This window comes from Neomonachus schauinslandi, chromosome 4 (genome assembly GCF_002201575.2).
Source record: "Neomonachus schauinslandi chromosome 4, ASM220157v2, whole genome shotgun sequence".
Classification (NCBI taxonomy): domain Eukaryota; kingdom Metazoa; phylum Chordata; class Mammalia; order Carnivora; family Phocidae; genus Neomonachus; species Neomonachus schauinslandi.
In genome coordinates, this window is record NC_058406.1 from 72,479,730 (window position 1) to 72,504,764 (window position 25,035).

Here is a 25,035-nt window from a genome sequence, read left to right on the forward strand (position 1 = left end):
CCATGCAATACCTTTCAGGAAGCCATCTTACTTCTTATGAAATTCTGTTGTGTACTGCCCCTCAGATCACTCTTGTTTATTTTAACAATCTCAACACTTCTCTTCTTTCATGGATGAAATCCCCATAATTGTTTGACTTTGATGAATCACCTATTAACCCCTCATGATGACTTTTGACCATTTCAGCCCAACAAGCCAAATTATATGCTCTTACTCAAGCATGTATTCTTGCTAAAGGTAAAGCCACAAACAGCTATACTAATAGTTAACATGCCTTTGAAATAACTCATGATTTTGGGATGTTATGGAAGCAGCAAGGTTTCCCTACTTGTAGTGGAAATAAAATTTAAAATCATTCTTATGTCCAAAGTTTATTAGATGCTATACTCCCATCAACAGATGGAACAAGCTTATTACTTGTTGGAAAAAGCAACAAGCTTATTAAAGTCCCTGGACATTCTAAGTTTGACTCTCTGGAAGCCAAAGGAAACCACTCACTGATGTCCCCACAAAAAGTGCTACTCCTATGGGATTCATAGAGAAACCTCTGTCATGGTCCAGAAAACTGCTTCCCTGGTGATGATCTAAGAGAATTATCCAGTCGAATACAACAATTGGTCCCTGTAAAAGAAAAAGAAAACTGGAGGTCTAAACACTGTTGGTATCATGAAGAAATGAAACTTTGGTTCTGGCCCAATAACAAACTGGTTGGGCCAGAAAATCTAAAATTTAGATTTAACTAAATTAATAAATTAATATTAACTACATTCATAAATTAAAATCATTGGTCAACTGATAAAATGATAATGTTCATGAATCAACATTGGTGGGAAACATCTGCAAGGCCATGAAAGGCACTTATCTTACTAGTTTCACCATCCTAAATTTAACACAAGGAAGATTATCCATACTGCCCTTGGGCATTTTAGTTTACCCAGACCATTTGAGGTTTGGCAAATGGATTTCATACACTTGTCTACATCTCATGGATATAAATATGTTCTAAGTAATGGTCTGCATGTTTTCACATTGGACTGAAGCTTTCCTGTGTAAACAGGGAACTGCCTCTTCTGTAGTCAAAATCCTATTAGGAAAGATTATTCTGCCTTAAACTTCATAATGAACAGGAACTCACTTTACTAGCCAAATACTTAGACAAGTCTGTGCTGTCTGACCAGTTTTGCAGCACCTACCTTGTGCTTATTATCCTAAAGACTGGCCTAACATACAAATGGAATTATTAAGACTCAGTTAGCTAAATTAGTCAAAATCCTTCAAATACCCTGGCCAAAAGAATTACCATTGGTTCTTCTAAATCTTAGATCTACTCCCTTTGGAATCTATAAACTTTCACCTTTGGAAATAATTATACAATGGCTGATAACACTTAGTCCCCACTTCTTTTGACCCACAACTAATTTAAAGAGGGATATACTTCAGTTTTGCAAAGGCCTATTCAAGTCCACAGAAAATAATTACCATCTGGTAGAACAATCTTTATACAGAGAATTCCCTGGAGACCACGGCATCAAGTATCATACCTTATAGCCCAGAGAGTTCTTCTATTGGAAAAGACATCTCCAAAATGACTCTTTTCAAGATAGCTGAAAGGGCCTTTACTAGGTATTGTTAACTAACCCCTGTGCAGCCAAACTTCAAGGAATAAACTCCTGGATTCATGTGTCACATCTAAAGAAGGCCCCCAAACCTGAATGAACCTATACACCAACTAGTGACCTGAAATTGAAAATTTCTAGGAACTGAAGCAGATGGCAGCTGAAGTAGACAGCTTCCCCAAGACATCTGGACCAGGCCTATATAACTTTGCTGGTTTTTTAAAAAATTAGTCTATGTTTAGTTAAATTAGGTCATTTAGGCCTTCAAGTTTTCTTTTTCTAGTTTTCTTACTGTTCTTTATTTTAGTTTTAATACATCCTTTTATTCCCACCTTCCAAAACCTCTGATTCTGCTAAACATACTGATTGCCAGATTTGTGCCAGAGCAAATATTACTCACAATAAACCTTAATCAGTGGCCTAGTCACCATCCTTAGAAGGATGACAAAACCAATCTGGTGAAGATGTAGGATTTCCCTCTGGTAACTGAACATGTCCTTCCTTCTGGAAGACTGGTACCAAATATTATGGCTTTCCATTTGATGGCCCCCACTCATAAATGGATATCCCTCACTCAGATCTGGAATCTTACCCCAAATTTTTCTTTATGTTTCAAAATCAATGATGGGAATGTCAAAACTCTAGGCTATCTCCCACTCAATATTTGTAACTATACTATTTTATATGACCCAGATGAACATGAATTCACTTCCCATTGAAATCCAGAAGACTATATCATCGCATCCATTCATGTATCTCTACAGTGGAGCAATGAAAACCATAATACCAGGAAATGGAAAGCTTATGTGCTCCCACTCCATGGTACTTCATTAGGAATTGACCAAAAATGTGGTGAATGATGGAAAAACTTAACTTGCTTTTTCTCCAGAGATTTTCCAAACCTCCACCAAAATCTTCCTTATACTAGATTAACTCACTTGTATAAGTGAGATCTATAAGTATTTCTACTCAGATATTTAAGGTGCTCACATAACCATCTCCACAATGCTAGTGAACCAGATTATGATGTGCTCTTTATAAAAGATTATATTTCCGATTATGAGATCCCCTCTTTAATTCCAGGGAAAAGAATCTGAGCAAATTGTGTTTACCCTTAGAAGACACTAGGTATTTCTTTTTAAGTAGAAAAAATACATATTCTATACTTCTCCTTAATTGGAAGGAATGTTGTGAGATCATTGTCCTTACCCCTGACACCAAAATTAGAAAAACTCTTCCTTCAACTGCTTATATACCTAATCTGAGGTCTTTCCCCTATCAACTTAAAAGGATGTGTTGGAACTGGGAATGTTATAATTTGGGGTGGCTGCCTGCATATAACCCTATAGTAGATAGAAAGGGTTTGGGGCATGCTTTTGTCAGAGCTTTTTTCCCTTGGAGTAGCAGACCTTGAAAAAGCAATTCACAATCTTTCTATAGTCATGTCTACCACTTTCAATACTTCTGTCAGAGCTTTTGGATATCAACAAACCCAAATAGATAGCCTTGCAGAAGTAATCCTAGAAAACCACAGAGCCCTAAACCTCCTCACTGCTCTGCAGGGGGAAGCCTGCACCTTACTTGGAGAAGAATGTTGTCTTTATGTCAGTAAGTCAGGGAAAATAACATAAGAACTAAAAATAGGGGTGCCTGGGTGGCTCAGTTGGTTAAGCCACTGCCTTCGGCTCAGGTCATGATCCTGGAGTCCCAGGATCGAGTCCCGCATCGGGCTCCCTGCTCAGCAGGGAGTCTGCTTCTCCCTCTGACCCTCCTCCCTCTCATGCTCTCTGTCTCTCATTCTCTCTGTCTCAAATAAATAAATAAAATCTTAAAAAAAAAAAGAACTAAAAATAATGAAGGACAATATCAAGCTGCTAGCAGAAACTGGCCAAGCTCCCAGAACTTGGGACATTTTCTATCTATTTAACATAGGCAATTGGGGAAACTAGTTGAGAGGTGTATTTCAATCAATAGCTATCACTGGGCTTTCGGTCCTTATTTTAATCATTAAAATGATTAATTTAATTAAAATTAAATTTCTACTGTTTTGTATTAGTAAACAAATACCTTCTTCCCAAATGTATGTACAAATGAAATTATTTTCCTTTCAAAGTCTTTTCCTGAAACTTAACTGACCATGGAAAATAAATGGTCCACCTTATAAGGACAAATTTTTCATTTTCAATCCTCTTGTGGCCCAAATGAGGTCAATGAAATTCCATACATTTACCTCACCCCCTCACCCCCTGCCAGGGACAAGACTCCTGAGGATGGCCTTCCTCTGCTTCATGGAAAAAGACTGTCCTCCTCAGCTTCATAGAACATACAACACAATCCACCTATAAAGAACTATACCTTTGACAAAAATTGATGAACAACAACCAAATACCATAGTTGATCAGCAATGCTTTCTGTGAAGGATCTTGATCAAAAGGAGGGAATGTGAAAGAATTTCAATCTAAAATGGAAACAGAGGATATAAAATGTAAACTCTTACATATGTGCTCTCAGGAGAACAAAATTTAAGGACTGAGGGAGTGACTTCCCATAAGTGCCTGATTTATGGAAAACTGGCAGTATTGGAATTTTCTTAAATAATACGAAGATGATCAAGGGGTTGCCTCATATCAACTCTGGGAAATGTTTGCTTATGGTTGTTAGAGACATGAATAAGAAATAACCCAGATTGGGATGGTCTCGCAAAATAAGCTGAATTGAGCTTTGTATGACTGGACTGGTCTTTGGGAATTTTCAAGACTGGTCACAATTTTTTTTAACAGACTCTAACTAAACTCTCCCCTCTTTACATCCCCTGCCTATAAATATAGCCTGCCCCAAACCTTAACAGACTTGTCTGTAGCTTGCTACTGTTTGCATGCCCTGAATTGCAACTTCTCTGCTATTTCTGAATAAACTCATATTTTTGACAATTTTGAGCTTGCCTTAGTTTACCTCTTCATTTAGGTTGACAATATCATCTAACATTATTTTCAAGATCCATCCCTACCTGACTCCAAAATGACTTTTGAGCCACATCTTCCACTAAGTCTATGTGTTATAACACAGGCCACTGGCTGGTGACCATTGGACTAGCAGAGATGGGATCCAATTTGAACTGGGAAGACCCTCACTTCCTGGTGACGGAGTAAAGCACGGAGAAGAGTCTTGGTAGAGTGCCTGCAGCTCCAAAGATGGCAGCTGGTCAGGTCAGGCATCTACTTCCTCTTTCCTGGATTTGGTCTGGGTTGGAAATGGGGCAAGTAGAACGCAGAAATCTTTCATCTATCCAACTAAGAGGATCTTAATATAATCCTGAGGATAAAATCCATGAATGTGCTTTATTACATATTATTTATGTTCTGCCTTTCACTGAATTGAAAACCAAGAAAGTCCCTTCTTTGTTCTCTGAGTTTTCTCTTTATTGGTACATTGAAAACTTATATCTACTGGCCTGCATAGGAAATGGTTATAGGTTTAAAAGTAAATGTGTGCAGAGGGGAGATATATTGGTCACAACTGAACAAACTCATCCTGCTCCTACCAGTAATGGAAAATTGTAATGATTTAGTCACTAGGATGAAACTTCTTTTATCAACTAGGAAAAGTTCAATAAGCAAAAGAAAGAAACAATGCGATTTGGTCCCTGGCCAGAGTTAGCCCTTTTGTTCTACCACTCTTTCGTTTTTCACTAGGCTACAAACACATGAGATTTTAACACACTGAGCTTGTTCCCACCTCAGGGCTCTTACACAGTGTTTATATACCTCCTTGAAATGCTCAGATCTTAACACAGTGATTCCTTCTCAATATTTGTTCTCTGCTCTATTGTCACCTTCCCTAAAGGCTTTTCTTCACCCCTCCAAAAATAGTATCCAACATACCCCAAAACATACCAATCACTTTCTATTTTCTGCCTAGTGCTTGTCATTATATGACATCCATTCATTTTTATCTATCATCTATCTATCATCTACCTATCTAATCATCTAACAATTATCTTTCTCTATCTTTATAAAATATCCCCACTAGCATCTAAATCGCATGAAAGTAAGGACTTTTTGTGTCAGTTGCCTGCTCTCTTGCTTGCATGTAGAACAGTGTATCCTACACATAGTAGGTGGTCATGAATGAATAACAGTATTTAAAGGGATTTTAGGGACAGTGTTCATCTATTCTTGTTTCAATACATGCATTAATAACAAATGATTCTTATCTATTCCTCAAAATTAGACCAGTGAGACCTCTAGCTAAGACATTTTTGTTCAGTGTCTAATAAGATTCTGCCTCGAATGTAATAAATTTATATATAATTTTTAAAAATTGCAACTATTCAGGCTTTTTCACTGTGTTCAGCCCTTCCCCAAATTAATATGAGTTATTAAGATCTTAGTAATGTAATGTATGATTTACCAAATATCTCAAAATCCTTTTTCCTTTGTTAAATAAAATCTAAAGGAAATGACTAATTAGTCAATTTGAATGATTTCCAAATAACACCACCAGCCTGTGTTTGTCTATACTACCAAGGTGAATTATTCATTAGCATTTATGAGAAGTGCCTGAAGAACACTAGCAGTGGGAGTAAAACAACCTGGAATGGTTTTTAAATGACCTTCCAAGCAACTTGGATTAACACTGGCATTATTCTCTCTGTACAAATCGAGTTAAAATTTTCCATGTGTCAGGTCTCAGAAGAAGGCAGTGAAGGAGTGCTGTCTTAGAGAGGAAATGACCTTCTGCACCTCCTACAATTAGATTCTGCTTCTTTCTCCATGTGTAGTGTCTGTGTGTGTCTCTGCGTGTCTGTGGGAGGAGAGAGGAGAGACAGCAAGCAGGGAAAGAAGCAGAGAAGAGAAAGGAGAGTCAGAGAGAGAGATGAGAGGGCGAGGGGAAGAAGACAGGGATGAGAGAGAAAGAAAGAGGAACAAACAAAAGGAGAGATGGGGCATGATGGAAAAAAGAGAAAAAGGAAACATGAAATAGAAGAAATAAAAATGGAGACAGAAGGGAGGGAGAGGGAGGGAGGAAATCGGTGATCGAAATGACAGATTCTGAGGCAGGCTTTCCCTTGAGTTGGCACACCAGGTTTCCAGGCTCCCAGGAGCTCTCCCAGGTGTGCAGGGTCACCTGACTTGATACTGATTAAAAGTGTAAATTGCAACACAAAAAGAGAAAAAGTAATTGTCATGTTTCTTCTCTCCTGTGAGGTCACACTCCCTGGTTGTAGCTGAGCCTGCTGCTAGGCACACCCCTCTTGTTTAATAAAATTGTATTAACTTTATCCCTGCCCTTGATTTGTGGCTTTCTCACGTTGTGAGGAATAAATAATAAATGACTGTAAAGCACTTGTACATATGAAATGCCACATAAATGCTTAATAATAATCAGCTTAGGCCAGGAAGCCAAGGGGGTTGAATAGAAATCATTGCACACGGCCATTCTTGTTTATATGGCTAAAATCATCCTGTGTGCTGTCTCCACGTCAAATCATCCCGCAGATTTAATTTTCACCCATTCAAGAATCTACTTCTCTGCAAACTAAACAACCTTTGTTCCCCCATGCCTAAAGTAATGTCATTTACAATCATAGAATATAACTGCAACAACCCATCTTTGCCTTTTCATTTCAGTTTGGTTTCTGCGGCACCCCTTCTCTCCTCGTTAACGCTTCCCAATCCCCACATGCACCATCTTGAGTCCTCCTTTCTTATCCCTTGGAGACGGAGACGCCGCCTGTTCTACTCTGGTTCTCTTTGGAAAAATATCTGTTTCCCAGACTTGGATTTCATTGCATTTGCTTTTTGGGAATCCATTGTAGCAAAGTTGGTAGTTCCTTGCTGCCCCTCATTCATCCATTCCTTTTATCACGTATTCACTCAGCACTTACTGATGGAGTGTTGTGCTAGGCGCTGGGGGTAGAGCAGAAACCAGGACACAGAGAGTGTGCATTTTGTAAGGACGACAGACAGGGTAATTCCAGCCTAGTTTGGAAGATGCTATGATCAGAGTAAGCACAGGCAGCTGAGGGAAGTCAGCATGTAAGCAGCATGAAGTAGGAAATTCTGGTAGGGTCTGAGATTTTCTTTTTTTTTTCCTTTTATTTTCAAGTGTCTTTAAAAGCCTTTCTATGTGCTATTTAACATAGCTGAAACTCCCTTGGTGTGACCTGGCTGTGGATAGAAAGGAGTGGTTCAGATGCAGGGCAAAAGCCCAGGCTGGCCTCTCCTGGTCATTTGGAAGGAGGAAGGGCATTCTCCATCACCTCTGTCTGTTTCAGTTTCTGATGCGGAGGACCCAACCTTTGGGAGTTGGCGAGAGTTGGTCCTTTGCTAATACAACCATCTATTTTCAACCTGGCGTCTATATTTTCAAAAGAAGATATTGTCTTTATTTGTATCCATATATTTAATGACAAAAAAGTACATGCTTACTGCAGAAAATGAAATGAAAATAAAGATAAGCAAAAATAAATTAACTGCAATCACAGCACCCACTGGGGACCATTTTTATCATTTAGTGCATATCCTACCAGACTTTTTCCATGTTTATATTACATAAAAATGTGCCTTAAGGCACATATGCCTCAGTCCCATAGTATTACATTTCTCATCAATGTTTATTATACTATACTCTGTATACATACATATTGGTTTATTGCCTTTTTTACACAACATATCAAAACCATAGTTTCATATCAAAATGTATTTCATCATGATTTCTAATGACTCCTCCATATTCTATTATGCATATGAATTATTTTGAAGTTGTAGATATACGCATTGCTGCAATTGGAATTACTGGGTAGAAGTATGCCTGCGTTAAAGTTTTTGTTACCTTGCCAAAATGCCCTCCAGAGAGACTGAACTGGTTTCTGCTCTCCTCTTCCATATATCAGACCCCTGCCCACACCACTTATCCTCCCTTATACCCCCATTCGCCCCTTAGCCAAAATGAAGTAGTCTCAAGGAAGATATGTTTGAAGCTCCACAATTTTAATTTTTCCTCTACTTTCCCATCCGTTCCCTTGTGGCATGAGAATTAGTGGGCCTTGGGTTTTCAAACAGGTGGGGAAGGCTGTAGGGTGTATAATTGCTTTTGGTGAAACCATCAACGTCCATGTTTAGTTCTTCCTGCTCCACTTGCTCCAATTCAATTAGGCTGTTCTTACCAGGGGGAGAGTTTTCAAAGCATCAGATGAAGTGTTACCTCATGATTAATAATTCATGACAAGAAATGAAGATTGGGAAAGGTAATAATGCCCTCCAAGCTGTTTTTCTCCACCAATCCCTTGTTCTCATTCACATAAAATGCTATGTCTCAATCGTTAAAGCAAACACATACAAAGTTTCACTGCCCCATAAACCAAAGATCCAAAGCAGGAATTCATAAGCTTTTGAAGTCCTACGCCCCTTTGAGAATCTTGTGAAAGCTACAGACTCACTCTTATGGAAAAAAACAAAAACAAAAACAAACATGATAGTATGCACAGATATTGTACTTCTAATTCCCCTGGGTCAGGCACCACTGGCAGATCATCCAAGGACTCTCTAGGTAATAATCTCTGGACAAACAGACAAAAAAAACAGGACAAGCCCAAAAGGAATCAAAGTAGAATGGACAAGAAATTTCATATGCATTGCCTCGACTTTCTGTGCCCAGATTTGCAATGAAACAGAGAAATGTCTTCCAGTGTGATTTATTTAGTTATTTAGGTATTTTGTGAGGGGACTAGTGAGTTAGCTGACAATTAGAAAAGTGGATTTTGGCAAATGCATATATTACAGGGCAAATTGAATACGGGTGAGGGTGAGGGCATGGTTAATGCTGAGATCTATTTGCAAGACTACTATAGAGGCTGCAGTTTTTTTCTTGCCAAATGCTATCAGCCATAAAATGTCCAAGGCAGTGGGTCACACCCACTGCTTCATGCTCTGCTACTTGGCATTCCTCTAAGTTCTTCCTCAATTGTCATATCTCCACAGGCCATAACAGGGGACAACAGTCAGCAGCAATTCAATTTCGACCTCCATCTGCTGGCAATAACAACATAAGGGGGAATTAATGTACACTCACACACTTGTCATTATAATAGCCCAAATTTGTTTTTATAGAATGACTTTCTTCCAAGGAAGTCAAAAAACAATTTGTATTTGAATTCCCAAATAGCAACTCACCTGGTAGGTAGATAGCTAAAATCGTCTCCATTTTTGAAGGTACAGAGATGCTAAAAATTTTATCAGAAGCCATCTAGCACTTCCATGGTGAAGTAGGGTTATCAGAAAAGCTCTCTGGAAACCATTTTGGTGTTCCTTAAAAGTCTGATATCTAATATGCAAGCCAGAGAGCAGGTTATATTAACAGTTAATCAGATTATATAAACATACAGCAAAATATTTGTGTTTTACTAGCTAACATAGTATTTGTTCATCAATTTTTCTCCTTTTAATTTGTTCTCCTTCCCTAAACCCAAGACGCATAATTTTCCATTTACCAGTTCTGTGATTTTGGACAAGTTACTTAATCTCCCTCTACCTCCACTTCTTCCTCTATAAAATGTAAGTAATAATAGAAGCCAACTCATAGGTTTGTTATGAGGATTACATGAAAAAAAGATTCCTCAACATATGCAGGGTATCCATAAAATCCGGAAACATAAATACTTTAATTTCATATTTTTTACAGGTTGATGAAAGATGAATGTGTTGAGCTGATATTGCTAAGTAGATGAAGGGCTGATCCTAACAATGAACAACAGAGCCTTTTAATATGTACCACCTTGAAACAGCTGCCATTTCTCATAGCACAATTAGAAAGCTGGTTTATAAATTCAAAGATATAGTCAGTCTATTGGACAAACTCTTTTGTGGACTAGCATCCATTTCCAATAAGGTGAAGGAAATAGTCATAGTCATGGTTGTAGCTAGTCCAAACTGGTCAACTTGCCAGGCATCCAAGGGATTGGAGGTGCCTTGCAGAACTGTTCAAAATATTTCCAAAGCACATGCCTTTTAACTGTACAAGATGTAAGTTCTGCAAAGTTTATCTGAGGATGATGACCACATGATGAGAGGCAATACACTGAATATATCAGAAAGCCCACTGAACAAATCATACATTGTAATATTAGTAACTGTTTATTGTGTATATTTGTCTATATTCCAAGCTTTTGGCCACTTATAGTAAGTGCTTATTAAATGTTTATTATCATCGTTATTATTACTATTATTTATGATCTAAAGGAAAAAATTTAAAAAGGTGTTTCATAATCCACCATGTTACCATATTTTATACAATCAAATTTTGGCACCAGCAAGTAAGGATAGAGGAATCACTAGTTAGAATGATTCTCTTCTATTCAGTTATGGTCCCCTATTTCTCTCTTTTATTATTAGCTTACCAACATGCCTCAATTCTTTAAGAAAATATAAGCAGTGAAATGAGTCTGCATGTGTTTCCTAGTCCTTCTTCCATAGAATCTACATATTTTTTCTCTACTTCCTGCTGTCAGAGTCCTTCTCATAAAGAGATATTAGTCTTAAAGCTGATTTTGATTCATGAAAATATTGTATTCAGAAACCAAAAATAATTATACAAGTAAGAACAATAACTTTGTACACACACAATAATAACAGCAGTTTATTTCTGATCACTCGTGTTGCACTTTCTGGAGAAGATCTAATGACAGATTTCTGATGAGCAATTCCATAAGAGAAATTATAGCAAATTATATATGGAGAAATTTTGAAAAACCTGTCTTTGCTTATGCTTATCACCAATAAAGATTAGAGAAGTTCCCAAACAGGAGATATATATGTATTATATAATTTAAATACTATATAGCATGCTGTCATGTCAAATGGACCTGTTTCATCAGGTACCTCACACTGATCTTAATTCTCTAGCTTAGGATACTCAGTGTGATATAGTCTGGCCAAATGGGGAAATTCAAGAAATGTCTGTTGACGCTGATGAACGTCGATGTCAACAGGTGTGATCAAGGGTAAAGAGGCAAGTGTCACAAGATCATCAACAGTGTCATAGAGCAAAAGCTTCCTATAGGATTCCTCAAAGGAAAGCCAAGTTTGAAAAAAACTGAAATACTTCATTAGACTGCCATTTGTCAAGTATATCTGAATTTCTGTCTGCCACCTGTCAGAAACTGAAGATCAGAGACTGGAGAGAGAACAGATATGTATAATCACTGAAATCATGCACTTCCTATGAATATGAGATTTTGGAGAAATCAGAGGGCATGGACATCAAAGAATGGCCAAAATGAAGGCATGAGGATCAGTCACTTTTAATATAGATTAGTAACTGGCTGAATAACACCAAAGAATTTTTTTTTTAAAGATTTTATTTATTTCTCAACAGAGAGAGAGAGAGGGGGAGTGGGAGAGGGAGAAGCAGGCTTCCCGCGGAGCAGGGATCCCGATGCGGGGCTCGATCCCAGGACCCCAGGATCATGACCTGAGCCGAAGGCAGACGCTTAACGACTGAGCCACCCAGGCGCCCCAACACCAAAGAATGTTATAAATGGATTGAACCAGTCAGGAAGGATTATTCTAATAACTGTCCACAGATACTACCTCTTAGCCCTAAATGGTTTATAATTTTATTAACAACTTGATTAAAGAAATAGAAGGTATAATTTTTAAAATTTAAAATAGCACAAAACCAACAGTTTGGAAAGACAATATTTTTGAAGACAGGAGTTCAATATGGAGAAATGATGGACTGAAGTTTTGATCTAAAAAAAACAGAGTAGAAAAATTTGCAGTATGAGATTTCCAGCTTGAAGGGGAAGGCAAATTAAAATGAATATAACTTATGGGGGTAAAAAGAAGGGAATTATTTACAAATGTGTGGATAGGGATTAAGGAAACTATAAAAGATTTTTAATACCCCTCCCAAAATAGTAAGGGCTCAAATACTCTCTCTACAACCTAAAAGTGTGAAGAAAGGGGCTGATTATGAAACCACTGATACACAGAAGGATGGATAAAAGAGAGCCATCTAAATGAGAGGAGCTTGGATGGAAGAAACAAAGGAAACAAACACCTTGACCCCACTTTTCTCCCTCCCAATGGTCTCCCAGCAGTGTTCCCCATCTACCAAACTCAACTGAAAATCAGAGAACAAGTAACTGTGTGATGTTATGATGCCTAATGTAGAACCCAGAAATTTGTACTTATTCACAAATATGGTTAATGATTTGAATACATCTCAAGAACTACTAACATCCAGTGAAAACTACTTCAAAAATCAGAAAACTTTTTATGTGAAGAGATATTAAGCATTTTAGGCCTTCTGGGATATACAGTCTGTACAACTACTCAACTTTGTCTTTGTAGTATTAAAGCAGCTTAAGCAAATGGGTTTGGCTAGACGTGGCCCTCATCAGGCTGGATTTGGCCAACACACTGTAGTTTGCTGATTGATTCCCGATCTACTCTGTGAGAGCCAAATAACCCATGGGGTATTATGCTCTTTAAAGCCCTTGTTTTAAAAAAGAGAATTCCTGAATACCCTCTAATGTTTGAAGACTTAAACATATACTTCTTCTAAAATTTAAATTAAAACTTTTAAAATATACTGATAATTATATTTATTATCAGTAGTCATGATCAATAGAACTTATAAGCCTTGATAAATTGTTTTGTACCCTGAATCACACCAGAAGTAAAATTTTTACAAAAGTCTCCAAAAAACAGCTCATATCCCAGGAAGATAAATTATTGAGGCAAAATAGGGAATATCAGAATCTTTATTTATATTTACTTTTCATTACATTTGTTTTAAATTTCTACTTTCAAGTAATTTATGATGTACTTTAAAAATCAGTAATGTAGTACATGTAAATACTTATGATTTAAATAAATTATTCAGTTTTTAGAAAGCAGCATTGGCAAAGTAAAGACCTCCAAAAATCCACTTTTCCATAAAAGCAATGAGAACTCTGGTAAATAATTGTCAAGTCATTATTTTAAGGGCTCCTGAAATTAACGAAAAGATTGGTTATTCAAGAGAGTTTATTCAAATAGTTAAATTAATTGAGTGAGAATATTAAGCTTTGTGGCATTTTAAGTTGCCCTTCTCCCATCTCATTCCTAGTAGCCTTGAAAAGCAGCCACTTTGGAATGACAGTAACTGTGAAACAGAAGTCTAGCAGCCATAGGAATGGAGAGAATGGGTTTGGAGCTCCCCTAAAAATATATCCCCAGAGAACTATCATTATCTGACCCATCTTGGAACTCTCTGCAAAAATCCCATCCTCATGGCTATCGTGATTTCAACTGACTCAGAACTCATTGGACAAGGAAAGCAGAATCTACAGGGCATTTGCCAAAAAAAAGTCAGAGGCAGGGGCTTAACATCATAGCTATTGAGGGTATCAGTGCCAGTTGGGGTAATTAAGTGGCAAAAAAAAATTAAAGGCAAATAAGGGGAATGAGATCTCCATAGGGGGTTTTGAAAAGGTCTAACATATTTCTGGGAATCTAGAAGGCCAACTTCACGTGCAGTGCTGTGCATATACCACAAAAAGACTTGAAAATGTGCTAATCTCTATCCATAGCTGACCATGAGGTTCTGTGCAAGCAAGAAGTAAAGACTAAGGCATAATTGTAAACTAGTGAAGCACTGAAAGCCTACTCCAACACACATATTACGTCCTTCAGCAAAGAGTGAGACACTTACTGGTTCAAGGCCTTTAAGGAAATCTCTGTCCCATCATTATCTGACCACTAAGATAATTAAGCAGAGATGACACTTTAGTCACAGCACAAAATGTAGAATACAGATATTATAGAATTTTTCCAGGAAAATAACTGAACACATAAACAGCAACAACAACAGTAACAATGTCTGGGGAAGGAAGCAGAGATAAATTACCAGAATTGCCATGCTATATTATTTAAAATGTCCAAGTTTCAACAAAAAAATTGTAAGAAACAAGAAGAAACAGAAAAGTATTCAATACATAAGAAAGTAAACAGCCAATAGAAACTGTTCCTGGGGAGCCCAGACATTGTACTTTTAAGTCACAAATTTGAAATTAGATATCAGACATATGTTCAAATAATGAAATAAAATTACATTTAAAAAACTAAAAGGAAGTATGATGATACCATACCAAATAGAAAATATGAATACCCTCGTATTAAACTTATTAAATGAAACCAGATAAAAATATGATAATTAAAATGAAACATTCACTAAAGGGGAATAACAGGGCTCCTGAGTGGGTCAGCTGGTTAAGCATCTGCTTTCATCTCAGGGCATGATCTCAGGGTCCTGTTATCAAGCCCTGCATTGGGCTCCCTGCTCAGAGTCTGCTTCTTCCTCTCCCTCTCCCCCACTGGCTGTGCTCTCTCTCTCTCTCAAATAAATAAAACCTTAAAGGGCAATAACATAAGAGCTGATAGAAGAAAAATAAGCAACCTGAAGAAAGGTCAGTTGAAATTATCCAGTCTGAGGAACAGAGAAAAAAATAAAGAAAAATGACCAGAGATTCAGAGATAGCGGGATACCAACGAGTATACAAACATATGTATAATGGGAGTCCCAGAAGAGGAGAAAGAGAGAAAAAGGCAGAATAAATATTTGAAGAATGCCTGAAAATTCCCAAATTTGATGAACAACATTAACCTACACATCCAAGAATCTCACAACACTCCTAATAGGATAATCTAAAAAAGATCCACACCTAGACACATCACAGTCAAACTGTCAAAAGACAAAGAGAGACTCTTGAAAACAGTAAGAGAAAGAGAAACAAATAAATGAACCATCATGTACAAAAAGTCTTTAATAAGAAGTACAACTGGCTCATCAGAAAACAAGAAGGGCAGAAGGCTGTGCGATAATATACTCAAAGTGCTGAAAAAAAAGACTGTAAATCAAGAATTCTATATACAGGAAAATGATCATTCAAAAAAGAGCAATTCTAGAGTTGAAAATATCTGATTTATAAATATTTGATATATAAAATGTATAAGTTTAACAGAAGAATGGAGAAGACAGAGAAAATATTCAGTAAACTTGAAGAGAGATTAAGAGTAATTATCCAACCTATGGAAAAAAATATTTAAAAATCAACAGAGCTTTATTGGTTTATGAAATAATATCAAAAGATCTATTTATTTGTGTAATTGGGAGTCTCAGAAGAAAAGAAGAAGAGAATAAAATATATTTTGAAGAAATAATGGCTTTTTTTTTCAAAATTTGGTGAAAGGCATAAATTTAAAGATTTAAGAACCTTAGCAATCTCCAAACAGGAAAAAAATAAGAGAACCATATCTAGGTAGGTCAAGATAAGACTGCACAAAACTAAAGGAGAAAAGAAAAATTTCAAAAGAAGTCAAAGGAGACATTACATAAAGAGAGAAAAATCATTATATCATTTATTTTTCAGAAACTATGGAGCCCAGAAGACAGTGGAAAAATATATTAAGGTGATGAAAGCAAAATGTCAAATAAAAACTGTCAAGCAAGAATTTTATATCCAGCAATAATATCCTTGTAGAATTTGGGGAACATACATTTTCAGACAGAAAGAATATTTGAGACTTTGTTGCTAGCAGACATAAATTAGAAGAAATGCCAAAGGAAGTTCTGAGGCTGAAGAAAAATTATTCCAACTGGAAATTCATAACCTGAGGAAGAATGAAGAGTACTGAAATGGGAAATATAAAGTAAAGATAAATGACTATTCTCTTTTCCTGTAAATGTCTTTAAATTTCATATGACTATTGAAAGTAAAAATTATAGAGGTGCCTGGGTGGCTCAGTTGGTTAAACGTCTAACTCTTGGTTTTGGCTCAGGGCATGATTTCATGGGTCATGAGATCGAGCCCCATGTTGGGCTTTGTGCTTAGAGGGAAGTCTGCTTGAAGATTCTCTCCCTCTGCCCCTCCTTCCACTTGCATGCACTCACTCCCTCTCTCTGTCTCTAAAATAACTAAATAAATCTTGAAAAAAAAATGAAGTAAAAATTATAATACTATCTCATGGGGTTTATATGGAATATATAAATAAAACATGTCCATGACATCATAAAGTGAGGGACATTATATGGATTTACACAGTTGCAATATTCTGCATTTTATGTGAAATGGCACAATATTAACTCTAAGTTCATTATGAAAAGTTAAAGATACATGTTTTAATCCCTAGAGCAACTACTAAAAAATGCAAAGAGGTATATCTAAAAAAAAAAAAAAAAAAAAAAAGTAGAATTTGGAAAATATTCAAAAACCCAAAAGAGGACAGAAATGTAGAAACAGAAGAACAAAACACGGAGGAGATAAAGAGAAAACACATTATAAAATAGGAAAACGAAATCCAACCCTATCAATAATTATTTTAAATGCAAATGACTAAACTCTATTAAAAGTCAGAGATTATAGAAATGAATAAAAAAATCAAGACCCAGCTATTTGTTATCTTCAAGAAATTCACTTTAAATAGAAAGATACAGATAGGTTGAAAGTAAATAAATGGAAAAGATACACCATATAAACTGTAAGCATAATAAGATTGGAGTAGTTAAACTAACATTAGATAAAATAATTTGAAGACAAAAAGTACTACCAAAAATAAAGAGAGAAACTTCATAATGATAAAAGGATCGAATTATCTGGAAGAAATAACAATCATTAATATGTGCAATCCTACTAACAGGACTTTAAAATACATGACCCAGAAATAAACACATTTAAGGGGAGAAATAAACAACTCCAAAAACAATGTGGGAGATTTTTTTTTTTTTTTGTGGGAGATTTTTTTAAAACGATCTCTTAGTAATGGATAGAATAATCAGACAAAATTCAGTAAAGATAGAGATGATCTAAACAATATGTTCAACATCTTGGTCTAGTGAATAGGCACAGAACATCAAATTTAACAACAAAAGAATAAACATTTTTTCAAGCACAAATTAAACATTCAATATGATAGATCACATAATGCTTCATGAAACAGGCCACAAAACATACTTAACATAATTGAAATTGTACAAAGAATGTTCTCTGATCACAATAAAATTCAATTAGAAAGCCACAAAAAAAATAAGATATTTAGGGAAAAAAAACAAATATATGAAATTTAAACAACAAACTTCTATAACAATCCATAAATCAAAGAAGAAATAATAGGGGAAATCAGGCAATTATGTCAAACTGAATAATGATGAAAATTCAACATATCAACATGAGCTAAAGCAACACTTGAGGGAAAACATATAACTTTAAATGCTTGTATTAGAAAAGAAATAGGTCTACTGGGGGCACCTGAACTGAGTGGCTCAGTCGGTTAAGCATCTGCTTTCAGCTCAGGTCATGATTCCAGGGTCCTGGATTTAGCCCCCTGTCGAGCTCCCTGCTCAGCAGGGAGTCTGCTTCTCCCGTGTTTGTGTTCTCTGTCTCTCTCTGTCAAATAAATAAAATCTTAAAAAAGAAAAAGTAAAGAAAAGAGGTCTAAAGTCTGGCATAAAAGTCCTGCTTAAGGGGTGCCTGGGTGGCTCAGTCGTTAAGCGTCTGCCTTCAGCTCAGGTCATGGTCCCGGGTCCTGGGATCGAGCCCTGCATCAGGATCCCTGCTAGGCAGGAAGCCTGCTTCTCCCTCTCCCACTCCCCCTGCATGTGTTCCCTCTCTCGCTGTCTCTCTCTCTGTCAAATAAATAAATAAAATCTTAAAAAAAAAAAGTCCTGCTTAAGAGGCTAGAAAAAGAAGGGGAAAAATAAAGGCAAAGTAAGTAAAATGAAGGAAATAATCAAGATAACAGACATTAATGAAATTAAAAAAAAAAACAATAGAGAGTTAATAAAGCCAAAAGTTGTTTTTTGAGAAGCTCAACAAAATAATAAGCTTCTAGCTAGACTGATTAAGAAAAAATATAAAGAACACAAATTACTAATAAAAGGAATGAAAGCACTACTATCACTACAAATCACATTAAAAAGGATTATAAAACAATATTATGATCGACTCTGTGTCAAAAAATTATTGACAACATAAATGAAATAGGTAAATCCTTATGGGTAGAGAGGGACAGTTTAACAAAACTGGCATTAAATGAAATTGAAAATATGTACTAGCTTATGTTTAATAAGTAAGTCAACCACCGAAAGCTTTTCAAAACAAAACAAAACAAACAAAAAAAACCACAAATTAAAACAAAACTCCAGGACCAGGGGAGAAACTGACTGAGAAGTCCATGAAAGAACTTCGTGAGGATAATGCTTCATATCTTGACAGAGGCTTGAGTTATACAGCATTTGTCAAAACTCACCGAATGTATACCTAAATTTGTGCATTTCATTGTATATAAGCTTTACATTAAAAACTGCAAAAATATCAAATCCTAGTTAATGTTATGAATGCTAAAGTATTTAGGGAGAAAGGGAAATCTGTAGTCTTTAAAAAGTAAGATGAGTTGATGAAGAGTTAAAGGGATGACAAATGACTATGTGATAAGACAATAGTAAAGTGTTAATTTCAAACACAAGAAAGTTTACTGTTTACTACAAAAGTCTTTCAATCTTACTTTATATTTGTTATTTTTCATAATAAAGTGATAGGAAATATTTTGGAGTTCCAAACTATTAGACTATGGGAAATTTCTCATGTAAAGATTTGAAGAACCAATAAGCAATAGAATCTTAATATAATTATGAAACTACTGGAAAAAGAAATTATATTCAATGTAATTCCACTATGAAATGAGAAACCAGTATTCTGGTTCTGGAAGGAATGTTTTCAAACTTCTTTTCTAATGGGTCAGGACTAAAAACTGATTTCTATTCGGAGCCTTCTCCATTTTTCTCACTTAACTTCTTCCTCCCTTAAACCATTTCCTCACTTAGACTGAGCCACAAATCCAGGGTGTGCCTTCTGTGCCAGCATCACAAACTTCCTTAAGCAAATTTCTATTTTTTTTAAATTTGTTTTGTTTTGTTTTAGAGAGAGTGCAAGCAGGGGAGGGGCACAGGGAGAGGGAGAGAGAAAGAATCTCAAGCAGACTCCACGCTCAGCAGGGAGCCCAATGTGGGCCTCTATCTCATGACCCTGAGATCATGACCTGAGCTGAAATCAAGAGTCACATGCTTAACCAACTGAGCGACCCAGGCACCCCAAAAATGTCCATTTTTAAAGATAAAAACACAAGCAAAATGTTCTGCCTCAGTTTCTACCAGTTCCCAATGTTCCAGGGGCTTCAAAGTGTCCCAAGAAACTTGATAAATCTTTAGCAACTCTTTCTCCTGTTCTTCAAATTGGACCCCACTACAAAAAATATACAACTTAGCCCAAAACACAACTCATCCCTTTACAAACTCAGGGGCCCTCCAGTGTCAATGAGCAGTCAGGTAGCCTGCCTGGATCTCGGTCTGTTATGAACTGAGTCTAATCCTGACATCCTGGCTGTCCTCAAACCCATAGACTAAATAGAAATCTTTTTGTTCAAAGTTAAGTAAACATAAAATGTCAACAGGTAACCCATGAAAAAGAAATACGCAGTACAGAAGTGTCAATTCTTCCCATGACTAGACTTAGACCATCACAGAAAAGGAAAATTGCTTTAATTATTTTTTTGCTTTCTATTGTCACTGTAAGAGCATATTGCTCTGAGTATTTTCATCTTCACATTCTCTTGCAGCTGACACAAAATAAATTTAAATATCTTTTGAATGGATGGATGGATGGAGGAAGGGAGGAATGGATGATGGAGGGATGGATAGATGAATGGAGGGAGGGAGGGAGAGATGGAGGGATGGATGGATGGATGGATGGATGGATGAATGAATGAAATTCTCTTATTTAAAAAGGTGACTTTAAGGTGATATGAAAATGAATATTAACAAAATAAATCACCATTTGAATCTGGAATTCACTAATTGATACTGAAGAAAATAAAATAAACAACTCAAAGGACATTCTTCAAAACTATTTGTAACATGAAGAAAAAGTGAACAGAAATTTAGAATTAGAGAGAGAATATAATGGATTAGAGTTTCTAGAGTTTATAAAAGACATTAGAGTTAAAATGAAAAGTGGCATTAAAGGTAGATCAAGGAGAAGAGACTTACACTTAGAAATATCCTGGTAATGCTGGAGTGGGGGGTGGGGTGGGAGGGATGGGGTGACTGGGTGATAGATACTGGGGAGGGTATGTGCTCTGGTAAGCACTGTGAATTGTGCAAGACTGTTGAATCTCAGATCTGTACCTCTGAAACAAATAATGCAACATATGTTAAGAAAAAAAAAAAAGAAGGTAGCAGGAGGGGAAGAATGAAGGGGGGGAAATCGGAGGGGTAGACGAACCATGAGAGACGATGGACTCTGAAAAACAAACTGAGGGTTCTAGAGGGGAGGGGGGTGGGAGGATGGGTTAGCCTGGTGGTGGGTATTGAGGAGGGCACATTCTGCATGGAGCACTGGGTGTTATGCACAAACAATGAATCATGGAACACTACATCTAAAACTAATGATGTAATGTATGGGGATAATATAAGAATAAAAAAATTTAAAAAAAAAAAGAAATATCCTGGTAAGATATTTAATAAGTGTATCCTCAGCATTTATATTACATTATGTTATATATATTTATATATCTTATACTGCTTTTTTTTTCACTTTATTAGAAAGTACACTCCAGGAAAGCTGGAATTTTTAAATGTTTTATTCACTCCTATATCTCCCACCACCCAAAATCCTGTTCGATAGATAGTATATATACAATATTTATTTATGGAATGAATTATCTAATTTTTAATTAATTTTTTGAAAAACATCCAGCCTAGGATTGAGAGATAATGGTAGTAGTGTATGGATCAGGAAGGAGCCAAGTATATATTCAACAAAGCAATTAAAACCAAGTTGGTCTCAGTTTCTTCTCTGCAACAAATGCTATTATTTTTTTAAAAAAAGCAATATAGTTTTAAAAATGTTTTATGATCCTAAGATTGCACTAATAAGACACCTTTTATACACAAAAGTAACAGAAACAAATCTCAAGTGTTTGCAAAGTCTAAGAAATTATAGCTCATAAAAATTGTTTAAAAGAGTGCTTTTGATAACTTAGACATTTTTTCAAATTTAGAGTTCAGGAAAGAAAAGGCAGGTACAAAAAAAACTTACTAGTAATTTAAAAATCAACCAGAGTCATAGAATTACATGAATCAGAGGACAACCATCATGGAGAAAAAGAAGTGAGGCTAAGAAGTCAAAATAGTGTATTGAAATCCACTCGGAGAAATATTAAATGTGAAAGTAGCCTAGGATAAAGAATATACATACATATATGTATGTATACACTATATATATTTATATATATATATAGGCTATATATAGTGTGTACATATATATTACATATGTTTATAGATAGATGGAGTGTGTGTGTTATTGCTTTTAGTTACAGAATACTCAGGACTTTTATAGGTGGAGAAGGGTAGTAAGGAAGCACAAGGAAGAAAATAGCAGTTTTCTGAAGCCCATTAGCAGCTGTCTTCCTTCTGATATGAAAGATGTCAGGCAACCTGGAAAGGTTCTGTCAGGTACCATATTCTCTATCCTATTCCAAATCTACCAGTGCCTTTTGTTTTATATTTAATGTCTAATTAGACATTTCTTTTTTGCCAAGATTCCTCAAAATGGTGCTTACCTGGATATCGATTATGAATTGCCCTGTAACTTATCTTGGGTTTCCTTGGAAAGCCAAATCTGAAATAATGAGCTATGTGTAGGTAGTTTATTTATGAGGGAATCTCAGAGAGGAGGAATGAGAGATGAGGGAGGAAAAAAAAAGGAGGAAAAAAAAAAAAATACAAGAGTGCATGTTTGCTCCCACCCACCTCCCTACCCCCCCCACCCCAGCCCATGAAGGACAAATGGAGCTCAGTTCTGAACAGAACTTTCAGAGGAACACAGAAAATAACTCACAGTAGCATTACAGAGGATAGACCAGAATTATCTATGTATCAGCCCTGTTTCCCATTGATCAGGAGATGCCCTTGGGGGCATTAACTCCTTGACATCTCTCGGTTTCACAGGCTGGTTGCTCCTACGAGCTTCTGTAAAATTAGAGAAGCCCAGGCAGAAAGTGAAAGACATGGAGATGCCAGGTCATCATTTGAGCAAGTCACTGTCAGCATGAGGTGGGTGGAAGGCTCAAGGAACTGTCTGTCACAACCATGGCTGCGATCAGAGGTAAGACCAAGGGGATGTTACTCAGGCCACAGAGGAACCTGCTATTCCTTTGATAGATCTTCTAAGATCTACAAGCTTTGCAGCCCATGATTAACTCCCTTCCATCCTCTTACCTAGCCCCAGTGACTAGGACCTCCTATGGAAATAGTGATTTATGTTTCTGCTTATATGGAAGGACAGTTTAGACAAAGCAAAGCAGTTATTGATGAGGGCAATAAGGATATTAAGGATAAATAAATTTGTGTGTGTGTGTGTGTGTGTGTGATGTGTATCCTTTGTACACCACAGGCAAAATTCTTTAAAAGATAACTGCTCCTTTTTAAAAATATATAGGAATTTGTATGCTAAAGCTCAAAACAATCCCATTATTTAAAAAAAAATTATAAGAAGAAACTTTATAATACAACAAAAGTAGAAATTTTCATGTAGTTTAAGTTGTCACTTCTGTCTTATACTTTAACTTCCACACTCTTGAGTTCATTATTGACTCAATGTGTGTGCTGGCATACTACTATGCCAATCATTTGCCTATTTGCCCACAGCCCCCTCCCCACCCTTCTGTGCTTGTCTGTGTATTAAAGAAGGCTAGAAGTCCTCAAGCTACATTTCTCAGTCTAAAGCCAGATGTCTTCCTGATGAGTTTTACTAATAGAAGATACTAGTAGGAGATAAGACAGCAGGAAAGGCAAGCTTCTTCCTCTGGCTCCAACACTGGCTGCCATCGGCAACTGACCTCAGTAGCTATAGTAACAGCAGGGATGGGTTCATTCTAGACTCAAGCAGACTGGGCACAGGTAGCCTCTTTTCCTTGGTTTCAGCCTTGGTCCAGGTAGCCCTCCTTCAGCCAAGTGCAACAGCATCTCCAACAGGCAGCGGGAGGGACAGGATTGTTAACTCCAGCTTCCAATCTCTCAGTCTCACCCCTTTGGTATCTTTGCTCCTCTAACCCTCTTTCCTTCTCCTGTTTGCTATTCCAGCCTTTCCAATACTCATCAACAGTTCTTTATATAAAATTCTCTCTGTTGGATGTATCTACAGTGAACTTTTGTTTTCCTAAGTGGATCCTGAATAATACATACATCTTTGACTAATTCTTAGTTCAAATAGGTTGTTGGGGGTTTTTTGCCCTAGAACACTATAGATATTGTTCCAGAATATTTTGTCATTTTGTTTTATGGAAGCAGAAACCTGAGATTAGCATGACTTTTACTACACTGCAGGTATTCTGCTTGTTTTGTTTGCTTTTTTGCAGCAGGCAGCCTAAGACTTCTCCTATTCACTCCCCTTGTGTTCCCCCTCTCCCTTCACCAGTGTCAGGCCTGCTTCTCAGTTTTGAAGGCTCTCACCACCTTCTCCAGCACCCTCCACTTCATCTTTACAGGCACACAGGAAACAGCCTTAATAATTCTCTTGCACTTGTAATTCTATTTGCCGTTGCTTATCTAAGGACCTTAACCCACGCAGTAGGAAATGCGATTTAGTCAATCCTGTGGCTGATTGGAAACTGAATTAAACAGAAACACATTGGAGCCAGGGAGATCAACAAGAAGGCTTTTCTTAAAAATGTGTTCTAAATAGTCATTTATCAAATATAGAAATTGTTAGTAAGGCTTTTATTTTCAGAATTCCAAAAGTAAATTTCTTTAAAAAAAATAGGGAATATGGACAAAACGAGTGCATGTTCAGAATAGAGCCATCAGGATAATGAAGAGATGAAAGCACATTATGAGCAAGTGAATGGAATGAAGAAAATACTGAGAAGGATCTGAGTAGTTAAAGAACTGGTACACAAAATGGGGACTTGGCTTCATTGCATTAGAATCAATCAATATTAAGGTACAAGGAGACAAATTTCAGCTTGCTAAAAGACAAGCTTTTACAATATATTTACAGAGCAAATAGCCCTTTTGTGGGATATTCAAACAAGGACTTGACCACCTGGTAAGGATGTGGTAGAAGTACTTGGTGGATGGCTGGAGTCTAATACTTTTGAGATTGCTCTAATGCTGAGTTAGTTGAGTCTATACCAACTTCAGTAAAACAGAATAATGCACTCTTAAACACCTGACTTTTTAATTTTCTTTTCCTAAGATCATTCTAACATGCATGGTGCTGTCAACAGGACATGCCTGCAAGAAAGCACACTCTATGAATATGCCTGTTTACTGTGTCTCTGTGAGGGTATAAATCCACACCTCAGTGGAGAAGAACATA